This window comes from Sebastes umbrosus, chromosome 12 (genome assembly GCF_015220745.1).
Source record: "Sebastes umbrosus isolate fSebUmb1 chromosome 12, fSebUmb1.pri, whole genome shotgun sequence".
In the NCBI taxonomy this organism is placed as follows: Eukaryota; Metazoa; Chordata; class Actinopteri; order Perciformes; family Sebastidae; genus Sebastes; species Sebastes umbrosus.
Window position 1 is genome coordinate 15,628,485 of NC_051280.1, and position 18,751 is coordinate 15,647,235.

The 18,751-nt window shown below is 38.9% G+C and overlaps 1 protein-coding gene across 12 annotated transcripts in view; it reads left to right on the plus strand.

Moving 5' to 3' along the window:
* LOC119498203 (adhesion G protein-coupled receptor L2-like) overlaps positions 1 to 18,751 on the plus strand; it is a 95,985-nt gene that overhangs the window by 1,083 nt on the left and 76,151 nt on the right. The window lies entirely within an intron of this gene.

Here is an 18,751-nt window from a genome sequence, read left to right on the forward strand (position 1 = left end):
CTGATAAATATGGATATGAATCAAAAAGGCTCCAGACTTTTGATTAATATGTAGTTTCTTGGCTATTGGGGTCATCCCAATGTGGATTTACCTATGTATATGAGATAAGAGATTTACTTTTATTGTCCCAATGGGGATTTTTTTTTCCTATATATGACTATATAATTAAAATTAAATCCCACTGAAGGATGCATTCTGTTAAACAATGTGTGAAAATGCTATATATTGAAGGTGTTTTCCAAGTGTTAGAAATAGGATTGTTTTGTATGTAAGATGAACACTGATAAATATGGATATGAATCAAAAAGCATATATAAAAAAAGCCAAATGAGAGTTGATTTTTATAAGATATTCAGCTGTGATAATAAGCGTGATAACATGGTGAACAAAAAAAAAAAAAATAGAGCTCACACAAACATCTCCACCCAGTTCCAGGACACCAGGAGCTAAGTAGTTGGATGTCAGTTACTGTCTCCATTTACTTCTCCATTTTGCGGCTATAAAATAAGATCATTTCACAGAGCATGTATAATTCACAGACCTGAGCCAGCCATGTGTGATGATGGGACACACACATACACACACACACACACAGACCATCACACACACACACATACACACAGTTTTTTACAGGCGAAGGGAACCATATCTCATTCTCACGTGAAGCTTTTAGAGATAGGGCCGCATAAAGCTCGGCAAGAAACCCCAGGAGAACAGGACTGTGGCAGACTGAAATATCAAGGTTAAATAACATTTACACATAATCCATACTGTCAATGCCAAATCAGGATAGTGGCGCAAGCTTATATAACTGACAAGTTAGGAAACTGAGAGCTTCCCGCTGCTCTGCATATACTTATATAACAGCTTTCATGCAGGGAAGTATATATATATATGATGACCCTCTCCAAATCCAGTTGTTTTTGGAAACCTAAAAGCGAAAGCGCTCGGCTATTCGGGTTTTTGATCTAAGAGAACTGCAACATTATATAAGACATAATGCACAGTGTGAGAAATTGCCTCGCCACCAGACAAATCCGAGCAATTTTTTGACCATGGTGGTGGAGAAGTTTTTCTGTCATGCCGGCCATTTTGGGGGGACTGGATTAAAAAAAAAGTCTGCTGCTTGGCTGGGGATGATGCTGAATGTGGCTGCTTGATGCTGACATGCCCATCAGTGATTGCTGAGGAGGAAAAGGTCATTTTATCCTCCTGCCAGTTGGCCGTAAATGGGATGCTTTACTGGTGAATGTAGATGTTGCACTTTGAAAAATCCTCCTCTGTATTTCACCTCTATTTCTTGAAATACTGGGACAGTGGGTTGTAGGAATTCAAATAGAGGAGGAAGGGGAGGACAAATGCTCTCCCTCCTCCTCCTCCTCCTCCTCCACCTCTCCACCCTCTCTACCTTCACTCCATTTCTTACCCACCCCAGACGTGCTGGTTTGGTCCATTTGTCTGTGTTGTCTTGGGGAGGAAGTGCCATCTCATCTCACATTGCGCAAATGGTTTCAATGCATGCTAGTGTGAATTCTAGCGGGTTTTTGTAACTGCCAATTTCCATATCAAAGTGTCTGCATTTCAATAGGGAGAACTTGAGCTACCAGCCCCCTTTCCTCTAAGCAGTTTTGTTCTGATGGAGTGTTGCTGCTGCTGCTGCTGGTGGTGGTGCTGGTGGTGGTGGTGGAGGCTTCTGACAGGAATTGCTGGACACTGCAGTTGGTTGTGTGTGTGTGTGTGTGTGTGTGTGTGTGAGAAGCAAGTGTTTGTGTTGGAAGCAGATTTAGTGTGGATTGGGAGAATTTGTTGGCCATAATCTTACACCAGAAGCCATGTATTTAGCGGAAATGTTGGATGCCGTTCAGACGTGGTTATGTTAAAAAGATTTTGTCCATGTTACAACATTTCCCCCAGTATTCCTCAGCAAGAGCAAAGAAAGCTCTGTATTTTATTTTCAAGGAGAACCCACTGCATCCATGGCGAGAGAGAGAGAGAGAGAGAGAGAGGAAAAAAGCCTAAATAACTTGACGAAAATCTATTAACATATTTTGTCTGGTATTTCTCTAAAAATGCTCCCAAATGAATTTGTTTTCGGGTGCAAAATAAATGGCTTAATTCCACATTCAGTGAGTGTAGATGCAAAGACGCAGAGCGTTCGAGCTTTGTGAGCGACTCTGAGCACCTAGCGGTGTCTGATTGTTTTTCTGTCGCAGAGATAATATTTATTTCCCATTCAGTGCAGCTGTTGTTTGTCAGTGAAAGAATGCGGCAAGACACTGTTTATTTTTGATGGATTTCTTCTTTGTCTTGTGATACATGGCCCAAATGTTCTCTGCAATTTTAGGCAGGGCTTAATAGAGGAACATTTTAACCAAGCACAAAGAGAAACAAAGAAAAAGTGCTTTTTTGCCTTTGTGCGTGCCTTTACTTTGGAAGTAGGATCAGCGCAGGTTAATAGTGAAAGAAAGTGCAGCGTGTGAGATGTTATTACACAGAGACAGGGAATGTAAATGCCATTGGGAGCGCAGTAGGGGTCGGTGGCCCCTTCATGGTCATCCCGCTCCTGGGTAATAACATGAGCCAACTGCTCTCCAACCTGCTGGAGAAGAGAGCTTGCTCCTTCCTTTGTTCGGACAAAATAACATCTCAAAAAAGAAGCCAAGAGTGGGAGTTTTTGAACCCAGAGAGCAGGAAGGGGGGAGAAAAAAAGAGAGGACTTCACCTGCCATCTTCACTCACGGCGGGCGGGTTTGACAGCTGTCTTGTTCAGTTCCTCTGACACGCTCGCCTGTGAAAAGTTGAGCAAACAAATGGACGGAGAGAGGGAGTGATGAATAATGGTAGATGAGAGACAGTTTTGATTGCAATTGTCTTCAGAGGACAAATACCCTTCACATCAACTTGTGATGTTCAGTGCATTTTCTGATGATTTGTGTAATTCCTGTTTCCTGTTGTACTGACTTCACACCAGTCTTCTCCTGTTAGTCATTTTCTCCTACTATAACTTCTGACAAATCCCAGAGAATAGGACTCTCTTTGTTGAGGCTAAGAAAAAAAGAGTGGGAAATCACGCTGTGGTGAAGCTGGGCCGAGCCTGGTTGTTCAAATTATTAAAAGGCTGCTGAGGAGGAGAAGGTGCATGCATTCTGCTCTGTTGGTGGAGAAATTGGCATCGGTGCTGCTCTTAAAGATGGATTTCTTCCTGGGTGAGTGTTGCTGCAAAATGGTCTCGAGTCTAGAAAGTAGTCTCTGACACCAAGCCTGACATTTACCGGTGATGTGGTGAAGAGGCGCCCCACAAAAAAATATATTTTTGAAACAACATCGAAGCTGTTTCGCATTTGGCCAAAGAAAGAAGAAAAAACACACAACAGAGGAGCGAAAAAAAAGCAAAGGGCATTTTGTTTTTTTTACCAAAGTGCTTTGGGGTAAATTTCTCATTTAACTGCAAAAACCCATCATAGCCATTCTGTGGCTTGCCTCAAAAATAAAGAGACAGATGACTGGAACGAATGATTATGCGTTTGGGTAGTTAACCCGATGGATGGATATATGGTCTCGCTCCTTTTCACCAAGAAAATACATCTGAGGGAGAGAGAAATCTACCACCTCCTGCGTTTAAAATGACAGTTAACTTTCCCCCACTGGTTCAAAATGGATGTTTAATGATCAACAGAGGCTTGCAGCTTATAGGTCTGGCAGTCACGCTGGCTCTCATCGCAGAGCCTCTGCTAAGAAAGCTACCCCCTCTGTGTTGTTAGAGGACGCTCCTGCTCAAAAGGAGGCTGATTCTTGAGTGATGGATCATCAGAGGTCTCTTCTGTGGGATGTGTGTTAACCCTTTGGTGCGTGCACATCTCGCCCAGTTGGGAGCCGTTGGCGGCGTGTGATGGATGTGTCCCGGGTCTTTAGGCTCCATATATCAGGAGATTAGCACTGACCTGCGAGTTGTCTGGGCCGCCCTCGGAGCTTCTTCTCCAACACTGGCTGCGATTAGCATACGAGGACACTGCTCTGTCTCAGGGGGATACAAAGATAGTGTGCTTTATTTGGTTCTGTCATAGTATAGGTCACAGGAAGTGTGCAGATTAAAGGCTGAAGGCTTTGTGTTGGTATTAGGTGTATCTTGACAGGTCATCTGTCTTCAACCGAGGAAATGCTTCCCTCTTCCCCAAATTCCTAAATAGTATCATATAATTATCCTCGAAATTGAGGTTCAGGCCATGCTTCACTGCAGAAAAATCTCTCCCTGTCATCCTCCACTGTATTCATGAATCACATAAAAATGCAAATCACTCCGCTGATGTGGTGTAACATTGTTATTTCTCATTTTGCATCGAAAAGAAAGAAAATGTAACAGGTATACACCCAAACTCATGTTTTATTTTCCAAATGAGTAATCTTCAGCGCCTCGGCACGTGATCGAATTCTTATTAAATGCTTTCACATGAACAGCAAAGGTGCATTTGCTTCCCGAGGAATCAGTTTTTTCGGTGTATTGAAAGGCTAAATTTAATATTTTTTAAGCAGATTCTCTAAAAATGATGATAAATTCCTTTCACATTTTAATGCTCTCATGCTCCAACACTTCCATCCAAGTGTATTAATGCATTTGTTGTCTTTAAGCATAGAAAGAATGCTTTTAATGCCAATTTCCATAGAGCTGTTTTCATGTTGAAAAGGGGCCACGGGATCACCTGTAGGCTGCCTGTTCTTCGTCTAATGGCTATTTGATGCCTGCTTGTTGTCACCTGGTGTCTTGTGATGAGAAGCCAATGTGTTTTCAAGGTGAGGAGATATTGTCATAGCCCCTCGAACGTTCCCTGGGCCTTGATTGGCAGGCGTTGTCACAGAGGATGAGAAGTGGTGGGAGTCGCACAGCAAAGAGAATCTATTACCTAGGATGGCAAGGCGTGCTTTCACAATGTGTCAGTGCAGTCAGCCATCTTGCTCTCTCTCTCTGTCTGTGGAATAGTCCCTCCTCGGCGCAGCGAGGGAACAGCTTTCAAGTTTAATTTTGGTGGCTGCCATAAGTAATTTTTATTGACGATACTCGGGTTTCATACTATGATGAATTATCACGTAAAACCCAAAACGTTTAAAAGTTCGTCAGCAGCGGTGTGTAATCTGTTTATGATTGCTGGCAGTCAACATTAAAAGAAAAGCGAAATATTTCAACTTAAATGGCATCCTGGCAGAAAAAGAAAAAAGCAATATAGAACTCAGAAAACTCAGCTGAGCCCTTTCTGGTATAGTCGTGTTGATTTCCTGCATTTCAAAAGCCTCCTTAATACAGAGAAAGAGACTGCGGACTCTGTGAGTTTCAGTGAGAGAAGGAGGCTTGTTGTTGATCAGCCAAGCAAATCAGATCTTGATATTTGAAGAGTTGAGTTGTGATTGCTAATCACTCCACTGCTGAGTTTTAATTAGGAGACTCATAAGCATTATGTCATTTCTCAGCAGAGCATAGTCAAGCATCAGATGTACTTGAGAGAACAAATAATTAGTTTTCTTCCTAGTCAGGGGCTACAAAAACAATCACAGTGTTTTTTTTAATATTTGTACTATAGATCAATGAGGATTTTATTGTATGTACTTATGGAAATGATTAAAATATTGCAGCTTGTTTGTGTTTCATGTGAGCTTGTGTACTTACACCTTATCTTAAATCATATCTTGACCTTATTAAGGGATAAAAAAGACTTATTTGGAGCACAGCAGACACTTTTTTCACACCCAAAGAATCTAATCTTTAAGACTATTTTCTTTGAGATGGTGCTATAGATTGGACTGAGCTTGTTGTCAATGGGTAGGTTTCTGTCCTGTGCTCCTAAGACCTTTGTTAGGACATTTTAATTACAGCAGAGCTGGATGTAATTGATCTAGGCTTAGAGGGATTTCACTGTCAATGAGAATGAGCCTGGGCGTTAATACAGCCCACCAAATGCTTCCACCTCTGTGCTGCACTCACACACTCACACACACACACAGGGCCGGTGGAGGCGAGAGGAGATGTGTCTTCTTGTTGACTTTCCCTTAATTCAGCGAGGCGTCCGTCTTTTATGCGTAATGGTTAAATCAGCCTCGCAGGGCCGGCTAACACTACGTCCACCCTCTGCCTCCACTTTAACATATCTGTTGCCAACACTGTCGCCACCTGGAGTGTCCTCTTACGGAGCACTTTCTTCATGGTTCCGTGTTGTCACCCACAATCTTTAAATTTTTATAAGGCTGTTAGATAATGCTTCCCGATGAGGGTGAATTATTGATGGTCTTGTTCGTACGAGTGGGACAGGGCAGGCTTTTAACTCTCTGAGCTGCTGGGTCTCTTATCCGGTAACTAAGGGACACCGCGCAAACACCCAAAGGAATGATGTACTGGAGGAGGAAAAAAAAACGGAGGCGGGGGGCTGAAAATAAAATAAAAGAAGCATGCATCCTTTCCACTACTGTTGGGCTAAGCCTCACAGCACAAGGGAAACTTGGCAGCAGAGGAAAGCATTGCATCTACAGAAGCATTTTCTCTGTTTTTGAAGCACTGAGCATGGTATGGTGGCTGTGTGTTTGTTGCTTATATTTGTTGGTTTATATGGGAGTACACACACAGCACTCTGGCCCTGCTTTTTTAATTTTGTACAGGCAAATATTTGAAGGTAGTTACTTTTGTTAAAGTGTCAATCCGTGTGATTTCAGTTCTGGTTGATTTTGAATTTTTTTTTTTTAGTGAAAACGATGGAATTGTGCTTAAAGTTTAGCGGTTTTGAGACTTTTTGTTGATACTTACGCTTCAACTTTTCAGAAATGTGTGCATAGTTCCAATTTTGTGTGTGTATACAATGTAAAAAAACTGTAATACAGCATTTTTTTCCGGGAATGTCGCCACAGCTGACACCCGGTTGTTAATACTGCAAATTTATAAATATTCCATCAGTGGGCCATAGGCTCAATCACCATTCTGTTACCTGCTTTGGCGATTGATAGCGACTTATCTGACATTTATTTAAATGAAAATCTTCGAGATTGACACAGGATGCTCAGTCAGTAATGTGATGTGAAGCTGATTTTTAGAGTTTGAGTGGACATTAGGGGTGGGAATCACCAGAGGCCCCACGATACGATATAATCATGATACTTAAATCACAATGCGATCTTATTGCGATTTTAAACATTGTGCGATATGCTGAGTTTTGCAATAAGATATATTGTGATTTATTACCTTTTTTCAACTGCAAATTATGCAGTGTCTTAAGATCTATTTTATTTTATAAGGTGCAGTTTTCACTCTGTTCATCTCAGAGTTTTCATTCACATATCTTGAGGTCAGAGGTCAAGAGACCCCTTTTAAAAATAGCCATGCCGGTTTTTCCTCGCCAAAATTTAGCATAAGTTTGGATCGTTATTTAGCTTTCTTCCTGACAAGCTAACTTGACATGACATGACCAATTGATTCCTTTGGTTTTCTAGTTTCATATGATATCAGTATCTTCACTCAAGCTTTAAAACTGAGCCTGCTACAACCTCCGAAAGACAGAATAGTGGTCGTCGGATTGTGAAGAGGTTAATAGTTTATATAATAAAAGCTTGATACTTGATTTATCAATACAATATTGCCACACAATTTATTGCAATACTATGCTGTATTGATTATTCTCCCACCCCTAGTGGACAATTACACTTTGTAGCCACTAGAGTTGAAATGATTAGTTAATTAATCAATAAGTCAATTCTCTGCTCTTCTCTGTTCTGTATCACTGTAAACTGAATATCTTTGAGGTTTGGACTGTCGGTCGGACAAATCAAGCAATAAGAAAATGTCATCCTGGGCTCTGGGAACTCATGACAGATGTTTTTCTCAGTTTTCTGACATTTCATACAGTAAAGGATTCATCTATTAATCGTAACAAGGATCAACGGATAAATCGAGAATGAATGTAATGGTAGGTTGCATCCCTAGCAGTTAACTGGCTGGATGTTGCAGAGCATTCACAGTTCAAGGGGCTTTCTTGAACTGTTAAACCAAAAATAAATTATTCCACAATTTCAAAATAGACTATTTTATTTTAATATGGAGTTCTTTTTTGGTATATCATCGGTCCAAGGCAACATAAACAGTATTTTTGAACATTTATTGGAGGAAAAAAAACACACAGCCAAGAGTCTAATCTGTTTTTAAACAGTGAAATGGCGGTTTGACCCTGAATGCCAAACAGTGAAACATGCTGCACACACAGAGTGACGGTGTAATACACCAACATTGCTGTATTTCAGTCAAATCTGTCCTTCATTACTAATTGTACGCCCGTACACCCTGACAGCTGTCCTGATTCTTATAGCACTCACTTTCATCATTGTTCCAATTCAGTCTCTCTACACTGGTACGGCCCTTCAGTTTGCATCACAAAGGAGCGAGGCAGAAAAAGTTTGTGGAAATGCTGGCAAAGCGTATAATTTGGCATACTGAAATTCAGCGGTATTGTCCTTTTAAGATACATTCAAGGCTCCATTTTAACATTCATTTAGAGAAGAGGATGTTTTTCGGGCATAAAAAACGCTACATTTGGCCCTGTAAACAGACTGTCTTTTGTCAAAATCTCACAGATTTGGGGCATTTAAGACATGAAGTCTGGCCAGCGTTGCATTCTAAGATTGGACCCAAATTTCTGGGAACTTATCTAGTTTTTTAGAGGCTATGTTGTGTAATTATGTTGTATTTTTGTCCATTGTGACTTGTTGAAGCTCAGGTTGCATCAGAGAGGAGGAAAGTATGTTTTCAGCTTTTTCTTTTAACAGCAGGGATGAGTCTCTAACTGCTATGAAGGAAGAGGCATTTTAAGCCCACCGGTAAACCAGCAGTGGTCCATCTTTCAAAATGAAAATGAAGTGCTTTACAGCTGAATCAGGGATAGTAAGTCATAAATAATATCCCTGAGACAGGTGCGGCGAAGAAAGGAAGAGAACAAGAAAGTAATTATGTACACAGAAACAAGAAAAACAAGTCCATCCAGTTCCCATTTCCCAATGGAAATGCTGCGGACTGATGCCTGTGTCTTGGTTTCCAAAGGAACAGACAGAGTGGGTGGACAAATTAATAGAAACCAATACTGAGAAAAACGACTTTAAATTGAATACAAGCACGAAACCCGTCCAGGCCTACAGCACGCGTGTGCATATTAAGTCCATGGCTCATTTCCAACTCAATACAGGCAAACCGTAAAGCTGGACAATATTGGTAAAAGATATTAGCTTGATATTTTAAGCCATGGTGAAATACTGTATCTCTACAAAAGGATTTATCTAATTAGAGCAGTGACTCAGAATAATCTTCCTCTAATAAATGCTATTAGATTTGAACAGGCCAGCACAAACATGTTCTCATTCAAGATTATAAAGCATTTTCTAATAATGTTTTGACAAATTCAATTAAAATTTTGAATCAAGTTCTGCCAGTCCCTCCAGGATCTTTTTGTGATTATTACAGCTCAAAATACATGAACCAGAACACGAAGCACATCTGTGAACTTAATGTTGTTTTCCTTCTTTCTTTCTTTCAAACATTCATAGGATGTTTTTAATGTTCCCCAATTCCCAAATCAGAGCACACACACTGACATTAGCTGCCACTACTAACATGTCATTATATTCTCTTTCACTCTTTTCTTTATTGAAATGTAAGTGCATTTCAGTTGCCTCTGTGGTGGCTGTTATCAAGTTGAATGATCAGTTATGTGTCCGCTTCAGAAGAGGCTAATCACCACTTTTTAAACTGAAATGATGCAACTACCAGTTCCAAACAGAGATTGCCTGAATAGCTGGTGTATCAGCCACGAAAAATAAAAAATAATTTAAGGTGACATTGGGGGCGGTATTCAGAAATTATGGCAACATAGTGCTGGGTATTTTTTTTTTTTGTGTAATGAGTTACTGGAGTTTTGGTACCAATATTTTTTTAGATTTTTGGAGGAATATCATTTTTGTTCCTTCTTTTACAAATTTCTTTTACATATAAATGCCAAAGAAATGTGAAATTGTGTCTAAGCACAAGCAGCCGAACAAAACTTTGCCTAAATAAAATAGTCAAAACTTGGCAAAATCATGATTTGAAGCTACACTGCATTTTTTTTTTTACATTAAAAAATGGATCTAAAGACTACATGTAATGTGAAAAAGGTCACTCATAGTGACAAACCCACAGAAAATGATCACTCCAATCTGCAAATCTCCACACCACGAGTCTTTCATCTCATTGTTTTGGTTTTTACGGCCCACAACTTAACTGTTTTGGTCTCACGGCTCTCATAGCATAACTTTTTCGACTGCAGCAGGAAGCTGTTTTTTTTTTGTTTTTTTTTATAAAAAAGCTACAAAACCCACTTTACCTTTACACCTGCCCAGCACCAAATGCCATGCAGACAAAGGTAGCAATTAGCTGGTGAACATAGTGGAGCATCAAGCAGCTAAAGAGACACATATTTCCCTCAGGAGTTGGTAGAGACATAAAACAGAGCTGAAAGGAAATTACAAATAACATACAAATTAATGCTAATGTCACAATCACAAATGTCTAACTCAAATAACTACAGAAAAATACAAATCTGAGAAAGCATTCAAAAGCAACTTTCAGTTTTTGTCACTCAGTTTTTTGTGTCAGACAAAAGTCCTGCAAAAGTCCTGCACATTTTTTCCCCGTGGTTTAAAGGAGCAGTGTGTAGCATTTAGGGGGACCTATTGGCAGTAAAAGAATATATTAATAAGTGTGTTTTCTTTAGTGTATAATCACCTGAAAATAAGAATCATTGTGTTATTGTTACCTTAGAATGAGTCGTTTATATCTACATAAGGAGCGGGTCCTCTTCACAGAGCCGGCCGGCGTGTTTCTACAGTAGCCCAGAACGGACAAACCAAACACTGGCTCTAGATACGACCATTCATTTTTTGGTGTCGGCCACCATAGTTCTCTTACACGCTTGGCACACGGGAGAAGTTTCAGTTGGTTGCAATCTGCAACCTCACCACTAGATGCCCCCAAATCCTACACGCTGCACCTTTTAAGCTGTGTTCTCCTTTCATGAACCACAAATCCAGCCGAGGAAAAGTCTCTTCCACTGGCTGCGCTGAGTTCGCTCCATGCCGGTGTCCAGGATGGCGATAGTCTACAATCCGTGCAATCAGTGCCAAGCTTTCATAATAAAAAGAATCCAGGTGGCTGATCATGCTTGATAATATTAGCTGATTTAGGTGTTAAAATACTGCCCGATCATTTCTGATTTCTCCAGAAAAAACTACAACATATTTTTGTTTTCACCCACTGCCCGCCCACATTTAGGTTATTTTTACCCGTGTTTGTACCCGTGAATTTATATAAATGTATTTTTTTTTACCCATTACACAACTCATTTACTGGTTACCCAGTGCAGGACTCTGACAGACACTTGAATAATAACACAATAAAACACCCACAGCTGAAGATCATTGTCTTTACAACAAAGCAGGTATTGACGTTGAAGACGCCCTTTAGAAAACACTTCCATTCAAGTCCAAGACACAAACATGCATTGTTACCACCTGGTTTATAAGCAAAGAAATGAGAAACTGAAAGAATAAGATGATGTTAAGCGTTTCTTGCACTTTCTTTTCTGCATTCTGATGAGTTTACCTGCAGAAAAAAAAAAATGTGTGCTGTCGACTGTTAAACACGGCGGTGGGTCTATAATAGCATTGGCAGGCATCTCATGGGACTCATTAGGACTGACGATTACTCCACACCGTTTCTGTAATGGCCAAGGTGTAGGAGACAATTTTATAGGACTACTGTAGCAGCAGCACAGTGTTTTGCAGTGGTTTCATGAATGAAATGAAATTCCCGGTATGGTTTCCCCCGTCACCAGATCTAAACAGTATTTAACATCAAGGGAAATCCTGCAGAGCCGAGTGTGAAGTCGAATTTCCACCTCCTTCTTCCTCTCACACAAGCAGAGACTTTACTTCTCCAAGAAAATTACACACTTCAGGACTTGTAAATACCGCAGTCACACCAACCTCTTGTAAAGTCTTTATATATTTATATGTTAATAGGTTTTTACTCACTCTAGCACTTCCACATTGATCTTTAGGGGTTACATTTCTTTAAAGGCATAATTAACCCTTTTAATTCACTATCTTAATGTAGTTGGTATGTATTGTCTGAGGACAAAGTGGAAAGTAGGTCTTGATAATTATGTAATATCATCATATATTGACTTCATTGAATTCTATTGTGCCATATTGTGATACCATTTTACGATATTGTGTTGTCCTAATTAACGATTCCATAAAATGAGTAGTGGACGTTTTTATTTTACATGTGTAAAGAGTTTTTCAGAATGTAATACATAATATTACAGTTAATTGACAGTTGTCCTTGACAGTTTAATCGTTTGGTCTATACAATTATACAAAATAGTAAAAAATGGCCAACGCAATTTCCCAGAATCCAATGTGATGTCTTCAAATAGCTTGTTTTGTCTGACCAACAGTCAAAAGAAATCCCAAAATGTTCATTTTAAAATGATATGAAACGGAGAAAAACAACCGATACTTAAACGATTCTTTTGTTAGAAAAATAGTGGGCGATTAACGCTCTGTCGATTGACTAATCAATTCTCATTGATTCAGCCCTAGGTTATTTTTCATGTAATTGATTTACAATTAAGTTAGTTGGTTATTTTGCACTTATCTTACATTCACTGAGGTAACAGTTTATTTGGTACACTGAGCTAAAATAAATGCAGTTTAATACTTTATATCCTAACTTTTTGACAGTTATAATGTTCAGTTTTTGTTGAAATTCAACTTTATGGTTCTTTTAAAAGGCTGTTGTGGGATTGTTGAATTGTGAATGTATTTTGATATCAGAAAAATATTCGTATTTATATTGTGATATTGATTTAGACCCTTGTATTAAGTGATTTGTGCCTCGGTGTGTTTTATAACTTCAAACAACCAACGTGTGCTTACTTGATTTAACAAATTGTCCCTTGCTAATTTCTTGTACAAGCGCAACTCACAGGCAACAATTCAGTGTTGTCACTTCGCTGCATTACAGCCCTGAATTAAGGCGAATTAATGCATGTCAGTCACTAAAGACGCTGAATGAATGGAGACCACACAAACCGTCCGCAGTTAGAATGCAGCCCATGTGCTGACCATGCATAGGTAATGCAAAGCAGACGGGATTTTGGACAAAAACTTTAAGCTTTGCAATGAATCCACTACAGACGGTGATGAAACCAGGGGGATGAATCGCGTACGTGAAGCGAGTCATGAAGTTGTCGTCGTCACTGCATGAAATTGTTTCCAGCTGAAAGAAACCATATAACTTTAAATAGCTTCTTAAATCAATAAGATGCACCGAGCATGAAGTGTAAATCAGGATGTCAGGAGACGTAAAATGTTTGATTAACAGTTAATGTTCCTGTGATTAAAAATAAAGTTTCACTTTATAACACAACACATTAACATAACAGCTGTGTGGCTGAAGGAGGATTTGGAGAGGCTTGTACTTCTGGCAGATCTGAGTTAATTGTAGTAGGTGCTACATGAGTTTTACACAAAAATAACTTGAGTGTTACATTTTTTAAAACTTTAGAAATGGTTTTATTTGAGTTCAGTAGCGATAGAATGAAACAAGCCAGTGAGACTCTGATTTGTGGAGGTTGTATCTGCAACCAAAGAGAAGTGCAGGCACTACCCAAGGCTGCAAAATATACTGAAAACTCCTCTGTGTGTTTCTTTTGGGGTAAAAATATATATATATGTACAGTATATTTCCATTTAGCCCACAGTCTGTATTCTTAAAAAATGATAGGAATGAACATCACTCTAAGATGAGACATCCGTCTATCTAGTGGTGTAATTGCAACTAACGATTATTTTCATCATCGATTCATCTGCAGATATTCAGTTTACTAAAATGTAAGAAAAAAAAGCAGCAAATCCTCAATTTTGAGTTTTTTTTCTTTGGCATTTCTATGTGAAATATAGTTGCCGATTAATTTTCTGTCAATCAACTAATCAATTAATCGACCAATCGTTTGAGCTCTGTGAATGAGGTCTCTATCTGCAAAAACTAAATGTGATTTTCAGTTGCGTTAGTGTGTCCATAATGCAGGAATTTACACAGCATTTCAGAATCAGATTTATTTGCCAAGTGCATACATGCATACGAGGAATTTGACTCCGGTTTTATGCATTTCTCTCAATGTACACAGAAATAGCAATAACAGCTAGGGACAAGGACAACAAAGCTGAACAAATAGAGGTAAGGAATAGACAGGACTGTTATGTACACAAGTAGGGGAACAAATAGATATAAATATTATATAAATATATATAGAAAGCACCAATGACCAACAATAAAATAAGAAATAAAATGTCTATATACAAGTCAAGTGTTCATTAGGAGTTTTAAATAGAATACCACTGATTTGGAAAGCTCAATTAACAATTTCATAATAATGTGTTATTTGCTAGATTGATATAAATATATAGATCCAGGACGTAGCACCTTTTGACTCCATGTGACTCTCATCCACTTCGTAAACCAAAGCTACGTATTTGCATACAATTCAAAATTAGTTTTTCGGTTACACCACCAACTACTTGCTCCCCTCGAGGATTAATGGTGTTTGCTCAGTTTGCATATATTTCTAACAAAATTCGCTTTTGGCAACAAACGTGTCACTTTGTCATTGTACCACTTTGTTGTAAGCCCCATTTGGATGGGATTAGTTTTACTGGGTGGGGGGGGGAGAAGGGGAAATGTAATCGAAAATTGGAGCATGTGTGTACATTTTTTTTTTTAGTCCCATCTGAATCTTGCCATGTCAGTAACTTGTGCGGATTTTAGTGGCCGGCCAAATCTGGGACCTCCCAAATAACCTTAGATAAAAACCTCAGCCAGCCCAATCCGAAATGACAACCCTGAGATAGTTTGCTATAATAATGTGTCATTTCCTTTTTTTGGGGGGGTTTGGTGGGATGGGGGACACCTCTGGCTTTTACCCCAAATTGACATCACTCTGGTCCAGATGCAACATTTCTTCTCCTTTTTCTGTTTTGTCATCATTTTAAACAAGTTTGCTGTCAGTTGCGGAAATTATGTTTGACTATTATAATAAGTTTTTGTTGCGATGGCGGCACATGAGTGGAGTTCTGTAGCAATGGAGACTGATTACTCACATTTCTCCCCGCCTGCATGCTGTTCATTAACAACACACGTGTTATGTATTAGCAGTCACTTTATGTACATTTTGCTGAAAGCTAATCCAGTCTGAATGGGGCTATAGTGTGTAAAAATTTAACATGGTGTCAATGCATTTTCCGCCCAGAAGGTGTGAACATCAACACATCACCTGCTGGAAACATGTTGAAGGAGTGAATGAATTTGTTGTGAGTGTGTTGTGAGTTTTAGGTGGTGGTGGTGGTGAGGGGGTGATGCTGCCAGGCCAACCATGGCTTCTCTTGTAAAAATGTGTTTTTGACATTGGAGAGAGCTGGAGGTGAGCAGTGTGTGTGGGGGTGTGTGTTTGTGTGGGGAGTGCTAGAGTTATGCGTGGAGAAGGCGAGAAGTGAGGCAGTCGGTGCGTTTATGAAGAGACTTATTGAAGAAGAGAAATTTCTCTCTTCCGTGTCTGTGTCGAGCTGATCTCTGCTGCTCTCCGGTGACCCTACTGCTTAACCAACTGCTCTGAGGTCAGCCTATTCATTTCAATGCCAAGCAGGATTGGCTGCTGAGCTCACAGTAACCTGTGGCCAATTATTAGAGAATGAAACAGACATTTTAGTCACTTTTTCCACCGCACATTTTCAAATTTGTAGTTCAGTTTTTTTGGCAGAATACATATGGTCTTAATAAGCCCCAGTAACCTTTGCAAAAATGTTGAGGTGGAGAATCTAAAAATGAGTGTATTACCATAAAACATGTCTGCAGCAAGCAAAATACAGTATGTTAAGATTACCAGAAACAAATGTCTGTCAGAGCTGAAACAATCAGTCAATTCATCAGAGAAAATTAAAAGAATAAAAAGAAAATCAAACTACAATTATTTTTGCTAATTATTTAAGTACTTTTTGAAGCAAAATAGCAAAAAAAAAAATCACTGGTTCAAGCTTCAATTATAATAAAGTGAATATTTTGGTGCATTTGTCTCAATTTTCTAACATTTTATAGCAATTAATTGATGAATTGTACGAATAAACAACGGATTAATCAGTAATGAAAATAATAGTAAGTTGCAGCCCTTTGGTTGATGGATGAATTAAACAGAGATAAGAATAGTCGTTTGTTGGCAGGTGATTTCAACCACAAACCTTGACACAAACATCCACTTTTAGCCTTTTTTCAAGTGCCTGCTCCTCCGCACGGCTCCTTTTTGAAGACTACACACCACCCTCTCTTCATTTTGCTTGACACTAACCTGGTTGTTCAGTCTGGGTCTTCTTTGTTCTCCTCACTTTACTAAGCTTCTTTGCTCACCCCTCTCTGTTTCACTATGTCCATCTGCCCGCTGGCACTCTATCTTATCTACTGCCTCAATCACTTGGCCAAGAGCTGCTGAACACACCAACTGTTGTGCTCTCTCTCAATAAAATTGTAAAGCATTGCACCTTTCAGGGGCCTTTCTGTTTGGGCTTTTTGAGCTGCACCGAAGAACATTTCAACTTAAAAGCATATTTTCTTTCCAGAGGTCTTTTTTAATGTAGATCCATTCACCCTGAAAACAAAAGAATACATAAAAGCTGCAGTTTAAGTGCCTTGAATTAGAGTTTTGCGTATTTAAATGTTACAGGAAGTCGAGAAGTCAGTTAGGAAGAAAGTCATTGTGACCTGCACCTAAACAGAGGATGTAAGAAGTTCTGTGATCTATTAACCATCTTAAAAACATCTGTTGACACATCAATTATTTATAGGCACTGAACCAAGCTGTAATTATGATGGAATAAGTAGCACACCACACACTGGCTCGTAGGAAGTAATCCAAAACTACATTTTCCTAAAAATAATTAAAGCAAAACTAGAGCTGACACAATTAGCTGATTGATCGATTAGTCAGTTGACAGAAAATTAATCAGCAGCTATTATAGTAATCAATCTTTCCTGTCATTTTTTTTTTAAAAGCAAAATTGACAAACATTCAGAGGCTCATTCTTTTTTAATAATGCACTGAATATATTTTGGTTTTGTACTATCAGTCGGACAAAAAAAATCTTATGAAGATGTCACCTTGGATTCTGGGAAACAGTTTTTTTTGTACATTTTATAATCCAAACAATTAATTGAGAAAATAATTGGTAGATTAACAAATAATGTTATTTGCAGCCCCAAAGAAAACAACAAACTGTACATCAAAATGAAGCAAAGCAACATAATAATATCTTATGACTTCTCTAATCACAAAAAGTCTTTTTGTGTTGCTATGAAAAAAACATGCATAAAAATGTTTGTTTAGGATATTTTGTTGAACTTAAATTAAAGTTAAAACTGCTAAGTCCAAATGTATATGCTCAAAATGCTTTGTTTTGTCCAACCAACGGTTCAAAACCCATTTATATATATTAATTTGACAATAATAGAAGACGAAGAAAGACAGAAAATGTTCACGGTTGAGAAGCAAAGAACCACTGAAATTCTTCTTTTAATCAAAATAAGTGTCGATCTATTAATCGACTGATCGTTGCAGCTCTACTGTCATCCAAGAAGCATAAAAAAGGTTTGTTTAGGATATTTTGTTGCTCTCAAGTTAAAGTTAAAACTGCTCTTAAACCTCGTCAAGACTTTTCTCAGTTAATCAATAGGTCCAAAAATAGTATAAAATGTCCAACACAATTTCCCAAAGTCCAAATGTATATGTTCAAATTGTTTTGTCCAATCAACAGTTCAAAACACATTTATACATATTCATTTGACCATAATAGAAGACTAAGAAAAACAGAAAATGTTCATAATTGAGAAGCAAAGAACCAGTGAAATTCCTCTTTGAAAATGCCCCAAAAGATACATCGATAATCAAAATAGTTGTCGATCGATTAGTCGACTAATCGTTGCAGCTCTACTTTCAAGACTTGTCTTAAGTTAATCAATTGGTCTATAAAATGTCATTTTGCCTAACAAAATGACTTAATTTTATGTCGATTGTCAGTTGAGACATCTTTATCGTTTCAGCGTGTGCAGCTGTAAACCAGAGTTTACAACTTGTTTATCCCAATAGTACATCTTATCAGCGCCGTGTTGAGAAAACGCACTCTACAGACAGAGCTCGGTGTCAGCCCATCTCTGTTTCTGGCAGTTGATGGTAAGTTCTCTACATCTCCGGTGGAGCCAAGGAAATGACATCATGTCCCTGTAGGGGCTGAAAGCGCAGCCCTGACAGGACTGTCATGACAAAAGAGTTCCTTGGGAACATCAGGGTGCACCGAGGACAGAAAAAAAAGTGTCTGGAGGCTGTGTTTTCTTAGTTCCTGTAGTTGCCGTCTCCCACTTCTAGCCCATCAACCATTTTCTGATGTTTGAAATTCCCCTCTCACATGTGTGTCTTTTTTTTTTGCCCTGAATGTAGGGCATGGGGGCGGGGCAGAAAGTTCTCCAAATTAGCAGTTACTCAAAGAGTGGAAGACGAATCATTGTGTTGGCAAGATCCAGCTCAACATCTCTATTTCACTTGTAGGTTTTCAGCTTACACTTGGACTTGCGCATTAGTTTTGTTCCAGTCTTACT